This window comes from Bison bison, unplaced genomic scaffold (genome assembly GCF_000754665.1).
Source record: "Bison bison bison isolate TAMUID 2011002044 unplaced genomic scaffold, Bison_UMD1.0 scf7180017864492, whole genome shotgun sequence".
Classification (NCBI taxonomy): domain Eukaryota; kingdom Metazoa; phylum Chordata; class Mammalia; order Artiodactyla; family Bovidae; genus Bison; species Bison bison.
This window is the reverse complement of record NW_011495051.1, coordinates 3,611,702-3,619,582: the sequence shown is the minus strand read 5'-3', so window position 1 is coordinate 3,619,582 and position 7,881 is coordinate 3,611,702. Positions and strand designations below refer to the sequence as shown.

The 7,881-nt window shown below is 45.3% G+C and overlaps 1 non-coding gene across 1 annotated transcript; it reads right to left on the bottom strand.

Annotated features, from left to right (window-relative positions):
• Nucleotides 1–7,533: 7,533 nt before the first annotated feature.
• Nucleotides 7,534–7,605, bottom strand: TRNAG-UCC. Its single transcript has one exon. It is a non-coding gene; the product is annotated as a tRNA-Gly (tRNA).
• Nucleotides 7,606–7,881: the final 276 nt, after the last annotated feature.

Below are 7,881 nucleotides of genomic sequence, written 5' to 3'. Positions count from 1 at the left end.
ACTATCATTATTTAACTACTAGTTAACCAATTCATTAGCTAGTAGTTCACTATCATGATTTTTGTAAACTAATTTCTAATCGAAAATGTGATTGATCCCTGGTCTGGGAACTAAGATCTCACCTGCCAAGTGGTACAGCCAAAAAATAAAATAAAATAAAAGGTTTTTGCATTAGAGCCACGATTCTTCTGTCCCACAAGTTTTTCTGTATGTTTGGAATGGTTTCCAAAATAGGGATACAAGTTGTACACAAGCTGAGGAGTAGAAAGTCAGTCCTTGGAGAAGGCAATGGCACCCCACTCCAGTACTCTTGCCTGGAAAATCCCATGGATAGAGGAGCCTTGTGGGCTGCAGTCCATGGGGTGGCTAAAAGTTGGACACGACTGAGCGACTTCACTTTCATTTTTCACTTTCATGCGTTGGAGAAGGAAATGGCAACCCACTCCAGTGTTCTTGCCTGGAGAATCCCAGGGACAGGGGAGCCTGGTGAGCTGCCATCTATGGGGTCTCTCAGAGTTGGACACGACTGAAGCAACTTAGCAGCAGCAGCAGTATATGCTCTATTGGCAGTTTTTAAAGTATTGCCTGTCAAGGCTTAATAGGGATTTGAAACAGGATAAAAATTATTATAAACATGTAAACACAGATACTATTTGCCACTTCTACAATTTTACAATAATATTTCCATTTTGTGTACTTAGTCCTGCAACTGTTTAACTCGTTAAGTGGTTCAAGATGAAAATATAAATAATCCTGTAATTATTTTCCCCCAACATCTTATGACTGATGTTTAATGAGAGAAAGTAAGAAAAGACCACATGTTGCTTCAAAATTAGCAGCACAGAGCCTCTCCCTCTTACTTTCAATATTTATAGTTTAAAAAATTCTAGAATTTGGCTGCTTTTTAAAATGACAGATTCAGGAACAAAAAATACATTTTTTCCTGAAAAAAAAAAAAAAAAAGAAAGTCAGTCTTGCCCAAACCCCCAGCCCCCAGCCTACAGGAGCCTCTCACCCAGAGGTCATAGGCAGTTACCCTTGCTGCCCATTTCACAGGCTCCTTCCAGGGCTATTTTGTGGGCACACCCCACCATGTTCATATACATTTGTGTCCTTTCTGGGTTGTGATTATTTTGATAAACGCTGGCATAGGCCATACAGTTGCCCAGACTGCCCCAGTTCAGAACATAAAGGGTCTTCTCATTTATCACACAGCTGTGGGTGGACAATTGGGCTGTTTCTTCTCTTAAAAAAAAAAATTATTTGGCTATCAGTTCAGTTCAGTCGCTCAGTCGTGTCCGACTCTGCGACTCCATGAATCGCAGCACGCCAGGCCTGCTTGTCCATCACCAACTCCCGGAGTTCACTCAGACTCACGTCCATCGAGTCAGTGATGCCATCCAGCCATCTCATCCTCTGTTGTCCACTTTTCCTCCTGCCCCCAATCCCTTCCAGCATCAGAGTCTTTTCTAATGAGTCAACTCTTCGCATGAGGTGGCCAAAGTACTGGAGTTTCAGCTTTAGCATCTTCCTTCCAAAGAAATCCCAGGGCTGATCTCCTTCAGAATGGACTGGTTGGATCTCCTTGCAGTCCAGGGGACTCTCAAGAGTCTTCTCCAACACCACAGTTCAAAAGCATCAATTCTTTGGCACTCAGCCTTCTTCACAGTCCAACTCTCACATCCATACACGACCACTGGAAAAACCATAGCCTTGACTAGACGGACCTTTGTTGGCAAAGTAATGTCTCTGCTTTTGAATATGCTATCTAGGTTGGTCATAACTTTCCTTCCAAGGAGTAAGCGTCTTTTAGTTTCATGGCTGCAGTCACCATCTACAGTGATTTTGGAGCCCCCAAAAATAAAGTCTGACACTGTTTCCACTGTTTCCCCATCTATTTCCCATGAAGTGATGGGACCGGATGCCATGATCTTCATTTTCTGAATGTTGAGCTTTAAGCCAACTTTTTCACTCTCCACTTTCACTTTCATCAAGAGGCTTTTTAGTTCCTCTTGCTGCTGCTGCTGCTAAGTTGCTTCAGTTGTGTCCGACTCTGTGCGACCCCATAGATGGTAGCCCACCAGGCTCCCCCGTCCCTGGGATTCTCCAGGCAAGAACACTGGAGTGGGTTGTCATTTCCTTCTCCAATGCATGAAAGTGAAAAGTGAAAGTTAAGTCGCCCAGTTGTGTTCGACCCTCAGCGACCCCATGGACTGCAGCCCTCCAGGCTCCTCCAATCCATGGGATTTTCCAGGCAAGAGTACTGGAGTGGGGTTCCATTGCCTTCTCCGTCAGTTCCTCTTACTGGATCTTAATTGTGACACGTCAGATCAAACTTTGTTGTGGCATATGGAATCTAGTTCCCTGACCAGGGATCGAACCCAGGGCCCCTGCATTGGGAGCACGAAGTCTTAGCCATGTAGCCACTTGGGAATCCTGGTTTCTGTTCTTTTGCCCAGAAAGCTCTTGGTCTACTATGTCTTAATATTCTCATGAATGACCCTGGTAGGGCCCAGGCCGAATGTTCTAGTCTCTGATTCCTGTTCAATGAGCTTTTATTTTATCTTTAGTCATCTTGATTACCTTGAACTTCATCTATGTAGTATGCAGTCTAGTTTTGTGCCATGAACTTTGGAGCTAGACCACCTGTCTTTGAATCTCTAGTCTATCATCAAGTTGATGTTGTTTAGTCACTAAGTCGTGTCCGACTCTTGAGACCCCATGGACTATAGCTCGCCAGGCTCCTCTGCCCATGGAATTTCCCAGGCAAGAACACTGGAGTGGATTGCCATTTCCTCTTCCAGGGGATCTTCCCCAACCCAGGGACTGAAACCACTTCTGCATTGGCAGGCAGATTCTTTACCACTGAGCCATCTGGGAAACAACTATTTATAAGCTGTGTGACCTTGGGCAAGTTATTTAACCTCTCTGTGTCTCCTTGAGCATGTTACTAAACTCTCTATGCCTGGGTCTCTTCACCCATTAAAAAGGGAGCTTCTGGGGGGTAGTTGGGGGTTTATTTATTTACTTGACTGCGCCAGATCTTAGTTGTGGCATGTGGGATCTAGTTCCCTGACCAGGGATGGAACCTGGGTCCCCTGCATTGGGAGTTTGGAATCTTAGCCACTGGACCACTTGGGAAATCCCCTAAAAGAGTATAAAATGTGACATTTTCTTAGAAAGGTTCTGAGCTCACATTTGCTGGAGGTAAAAGGGATCTGTTGCAGACAGCCTTTACAAGAGATGTTTCCCAGACTGAAAACATTGAATCCTTACCCACTTCCCTTCTTTCTTTCCTCTTTCCTCTTCTTCCCTCCAACCTTCCTGAAGGCCCCTGGAAGGCTGAGCACTTTGATAGAATAGACTCTGCCTGCTGAGGCTGCCTGCTTGGGGACAAGGACACTTCTGCAAGTACTGGGGGTGGGTGTTAGGGGAGAGAAATCTAGGCCTCAGTGAGGAGCTGGAAGGAAGGATGGGATGTGTGGCAGGAAGGGGATAATGGTGGGGTGGTATGGATAATGCAAGGTGCCTGTGGTCTGGGCTCCTGCTGACACCTAGTGGAAAGATGAAACTATCGTCATTTTCATTCGAGGCACCTGAGTTTCTAGCCTCCTCAAGGACATCTACTGGACACAGACTCAGAGAAGGGGAGCGACTTTCTGGGCATCACACGGCAGACTGGCTGCCTTGAGTCAGTTTGAAGGACACAAGAAATGATTGTTTAATGAATTCCTTCAATGAGCTTTTAAAAATGTTTTATTTTTATTTTAAAAAATTATTTCTATTTTGACTGGGCTGGGTCTTCATAGCTGTGCTCAGGCTTTCTCTAGTTGCAGCGAGTGGGGGCCACTCTCTAGTTGGGGTAGGCGGGCTTCTCATTGAGTGGCTTCTCTTGTGCAGAGCACAGGTTCTAGGCACGCAGGCTTCAGTAGTTGTGGCGTGTGGGCTTAGTTGTCCTGTGACATGTGGAATCTTTCTGGACCAGGGATGGAACCTGTATCCCCTGCATTGGCAGGCTCATTTTTTTTTTTAATAATTTAAAAAATGTATATATTTTTGGCTGTGCTGGGTCTTTGCTGCTGTGTGGGCTTTTCTCTAGTTGCAGCGAGCAGAGGCTACTCTTCATTGTACTGCGCAGGCTTCTTACTGCAGTGGTCTCCCCCGTTGTGGAGCACAGGCTCGAGAGCACCGAACTTCAGTAGTTGCAGTTCCCGGGATCTAGAGCATCTAGATCTAGGCTCAATAGCTGTGGCCAGTGAGCTGAGTTGCTCTGCGGCATGTGGGATCCTTCTGGATCAGGGATCCAACTCGAGTCTCCTACATTGGCGGGTGGACTCTTCACTACTGAGCCACTAGGGAAGCCCCAGCAGGCGGAATCTTAACCACTGGACCTTCAGGGAAGTACAAGAAATAATTTTAAAGAAGGTTTTCTTTTTGTTGTTTTTTGTTTTTGTTTTGTTTGCAGATAAGTGACCTCTCAGATCTTGATGCAGGAAAGAACAGGCTTTGCAAGGTTTTGTCTTTCACCAGGAAGCCTACCTGTGTTACTCCATCCCCATAACCAGGTATTTTCATGCCATCCCTTGGTATTTTCTCTCCTCTGAGCAGCTATTCATTTGTTTGTAATTTCAACACATGTTTCCTGAGCCCATACTGACATGTAGGGAACAAAATAGATTCAAACAAACAAATAAACAAATAAGTAACAACAACAAAAACCCTGAACTGGTAAAGCTTACAGTCCAGTGGGGTAGACAGAGGAGAAAGAAGTAAACAGATCTACATATGGGGTTGTTTCAGAGACCAATAAGTCATTGAAGAAACAGTGACATGATTGGGAGTGAATTTATGGCTGTCAAAGTTAGGGGAGAAGATTAAGGTTAGCTGGGCTCAAGGAAGGCCCCTCTTCAGAAGTAGCATTAAAACCAAGACTTGGAGGAGAGGAAGGAACGAGCCCTGGAAATAAGTAGGAGAACGTGGCAGGCACAGCTTGTGCAAAGCTGTATGGTCCTTGGGGCAGGACCATACCTCGTATGGTGGAGGGACAGCGAGCAGGCCCATGTGACTGGAGCAGAGTGAGGGGGAAGGAGAGAAGGAGAGGAGGGCAGGGAGAGGATGGGGCAGGTTGTGCAGGAGCTTATGGGCCATGGGAGGATGTGGACTTTTATCCCAAGGGAAATGGGAGTCCTGGAGGGCTGTGGGTAGAGGAGTGGTGGGGCCTGAGTCGGGTGCTCACAGGTGCAGTTGTTGCTGTAAGAAACCACGTGCTGTGGGGGTTGCGGGGATGCAGGTGACCACACTGGTCCACATGGGCCATGAGGGGGAGGATGAGAGAGATGGTCACATAATAAGTAGTCAGCAAATACTTGTTGAATGAATGAATAGACGGAATACTATGCAGCTGTCAAAAAGGATGCTGCAGAAGAATTTTTAATGGCAAGGGAAGGTGTAGTTGGCAGAATAATGCCCCCCACAATGTCCACATCCTAATGCCCAGATCCTAATGCCCAGATGCTCCCTTCCATGGGAGCACAAGGGACTTTGCAGGTGAGATTACGTTCAGGGTCTTGAGCTGGAGCAATTATTTTGCATTATCTGAGTGAGCCTACCATAATCAAACGGATCCTTGTAAGGAGAAGAGGGGACTTCCCCGGGGGTCCAGTGGCTAAGACTCCATACTCCCAAAGCAGGGGGCCCAGGTTCAATCCCTGGTCAGGGAACTAGACCCCGGCTTGTTGTGACTAAGAGTTCACATGCCACAACAAAGATCAAAGACCTTGTGTGCTGCAACTAAGACCTAGTTCAGGAAAAGGAAAACTGTGTGCTTTTCAGTGTGATTTTAAAAAAGATTATGTATTTTGCTGTCCTGTGTCACCAGGGATCAAATTGGGGCCCCCTGCACAGGGAGCTTGGAGAGTTAGCCACTGGACCACCAGTGAAGTCCCTCAGTATGTTTTAAGCAATTTTTAATAGTAAATCCCCGCCTCGAGCCTATGTTGAAAGTGTTATCCATATGTTTGCTTCCATTAAACACAGAAACATAAAATTATAAGTTCTTAATGTTGTGAATTTTAATATACCTACTTTAAAGTTTCAATATTTTCAATGATATTCTGGGGGGAAATAGGACTTAAAAACATGTAAAACCAGACATAGAAGGACACACATTTTTGTTCTTGCTTCAGACTGCAATATGGCTTGGTAAGACACTGCCAAAACCTGTCTTGATTTAACATTTTGATATTTTGTCCACTGTGAGGTTGCTTTTTGCCATTAATTTGATATTACTATCTTAGGATAATGTACTAAAATATTATTTATCTTGATTGTTGAGTTTTTTAGAGCCACCTTAATTTTTGCACCTGAGGTCTGTGCCTCACTTTCCTTCTTCTAATCCTGGCCCTGCAAGGGGCAAAAAAAAAAAAGCAGATTTTAGTAATCTGAATCTAAATCCTTATGATTACCTCCCTTCCTTCCACTATCTCTCTTAAAAAAAGAAATGCTCTAAAATGAGTTAACTCCAGTTAAGATGAAAACTCATTTAAATTATCTTCAATTAACTTCTATGTCCTGATTTTTTTTTTTTCCGCTTCCAAATTCGATGCACCCAGCAGCTAGATCTTTTACAGAAAATTACTGTAGAAAGTGGTTTGGGCTGAAACAGCATGGTTAATATTTGTAGACAGGAAAGGGTTTAGAATAAGGACTCATGAGACGAACTAACGAAACGTTGGCTTCAGGATGGGTTTGAGAGCAATTTCTGTCTTGTTCGTTTTAATAGTGTGTTTGTGCTTGTTGAGAGGGGGTTATTTTCCTCCTTCTAGCTTCCACGGCCGGAGAAGGCAATGGAACCCCACTCCAGTATTCTTGCCTGGAAAATCCCATGGATGGAGGAGCCTGGTAGGCTACAGTCCATGGGGTCATTAAGAGTCGGACACGACTGAGCGACTTCATTTTCACTTTTCACTTTCATGCATTGGAGAAGGAACTGGCAACCCACTCCAGTGTTCTTGCCTGGAGAAACCCAGGGACGGGGGAGCCTGGTGGGCCGCCGTCTATGGGGTCGCACAGAGTCGGACACGACTAAAGTGACTTAGCAGCTTCCACGGCGTCAGGCAGAGTGATGGACATTTAGGAAGAGTGGAAATCAACGTGGGGGGACCGAACCAAATGATAGTCATTTCAGGAGCGACAATGTAACAACTTCTGTGACATTGTCTATAATAAACTCAAGAAGTGTGACTCTTGTTCGTTTCCTAGTATAGCGGTTATCACTGTCACCTCCCACAAGAAAGATCCCTGGTTCAAAACCCAGATGGAAACACTTAGATATCTTTACTATGGGACTTTAAAATTTACTACAGTAGAAGTTCAGATTAGGGGCTTTTCAAATTTCTTCTTGTTTTTTTTTTTTAAAGCTATTCTGGAATTGTAGAAGTTATTGCAAAGTAATAGAAATACTAGCTTGATGTTTAGGAAATTTTAAATAGACAGTAAAAAAAGAAACTGTTAAAAAAGAAAAAAAGCAACCGTTGCGTTGGCCGGGAATCGAACCCGGGTCAACTGCTTGGAAGGCAGCTATGCTAACCACTATACCACCAACGCCCCAGTAAGTGAGGGTTCCTCACAATGCCCTTAGTATAAGTATTAGCGGTTTGGTTGGGTGATACCAAGTTATCAGGGGTGTCTCTTCCCAGCGTCCCTTCTTCGCACAGGAAGATGCCACCCGTGGCACGTCTCACCCCTCTTACTGCGGGGGGCCCTGCTGACGCGTCTCCCCCAAGCGCCCCGGGCTTCTTGGTACAGGCCGGGCCGCAACCAATCCCAGGCCGCCGCCTGGGCCGCTCGACTTCCGGGTCAAAGGGGCCTGGGCTGCCGGGT